Source organism: Echinops telfairi, unplaced genomic scaffold (assembly GCF_000313985.2).
Source record: "Echinops telfairi isolate 266 unplaced genomic scaffold, ASM31398v2 ScPeMD7_5592;HRSCAF=6446, whole genome shotgun sequence".
Lineage (NCBI taxonomy): Eukaryota > Metazoa > Chordata > Mammalia > Afrosoricida > Tenrecidae > Echinops > Echinops telfairi.
In genome coordinates, this window is record NW_022109491.1 from 57,167,770 (window position 1) to 57,169,240 (window position 1,471).

The following is a 1,471-nucleotide window of genomic DNA, read 5'->3' on the forward strand; positions in this document are numbered from 1 at the left end:
AGAATAGCTTCCCACCGGAAACCGGCTGTAAAACGGAAGGGGAAATGCCCATAGAGTAAACAGAGTAGTGCAGTTAAAAGGTGCCTGTATTTTCCCACACCACACCCTACATTCCCAACCTCCCTGTGGTTAAACTGGTCGCTGCACTTTTTCCCCAAGACAACCCACAGATTTTCATCACACAGCCCTTTTAAAATGCCGTTCCTATGCCTGCAGTGTCCTCCCTCCAGCAGCTAGCTACCTGTTGAACATGTTTGTTCTTCACCTGTTCTACTAAATGTAATTTCATCCACTTTGGTGTGCCTGTACCATAGTGCCCCTCAACAATGGAGACAGTCAACAAATGCTTGTTCAAAAGAAAAAAAAGAGCTTGTTCAGTGTTACTAGTTCTGAAATTGTGATTAATATAGCTATAACTATGGGCAATTCCCTTCCCTGGGGTTTCTCTTTCCTGCTCTGGAAAGTGAGACTATTAAAACCTGTCTCTCTTGGCCAAATTTGTGTAATTCAATGAAAAGTGAATGTGGAAAGCATAGTGAATCTCAAATTTTAGGTGAGAGGAGAGTAAAGTAATATATTACCAAGTGATTAGTTCAATCCACAAGATAGTCCGTGGGGGCAGCAACAAGAGAAGATATGAAAAGAAACCTAGAAGGATGTATTCTCTTTCTTTCAACACAATATTTATCATTACAGCATAGAGTAAAGGCTAAGAAGAAACCAGAAGAAGAAAAGACTAAGAAAGGACCACTAAACTTGGAGACCACTGCATGTAATCACTGGTTATTTCACTGGAAGGATCAAAGCTACACACAAGTAAAGGTGATAGTAGATCATGTGGAAATAGAGTTAACACATGTAGACTTCTTCTTGAAGATGTTCCCTGTTGACAGGGCATACCAGGGGGGGATGTAAGGGGGGTGTCAACAAACCCAGGGACAAGGGAACAATTAGTGATCAAAAATCAATGGTGGTGAGGGCATAGGATGCCTGGTGGGGCTTGATCAAGGACAATGTAGCCAAGAGGAATTACTGACACCCAAATGAAGGTTGAGCATGATAATGGGACAAGAGGAAAGTAAAAGGAAATTGAAGAAAGAACTAGGTTAGAGGTCTAAATACAGATATGTACATATGTAAATATATTTATAAGTTAGGGAAATAGATCTATGTACACATATATATGTTAAGTATTAAGGTAGCAGTTGGACATTGGGTCTCTACTCAAGTACTTCCTCAACACAATAAAATTTTGTTCTAATAACCGGCATTCTATGATGTTCAACTTCCTGACATCATTGAAGACAAAATGAGTACATATGCAAATTTGGTGAAGAAAGCTGATGGTGCTTGGCTATCAAAAGATAAAGTATCTGGGGTCTTAAAGGTTTGAAGATAAACAAGCGGGCATATAACTGAGAAGCAACAAAGTCCACATGGAAGCATACCAGCCTGTGTGATCATGAGGTGT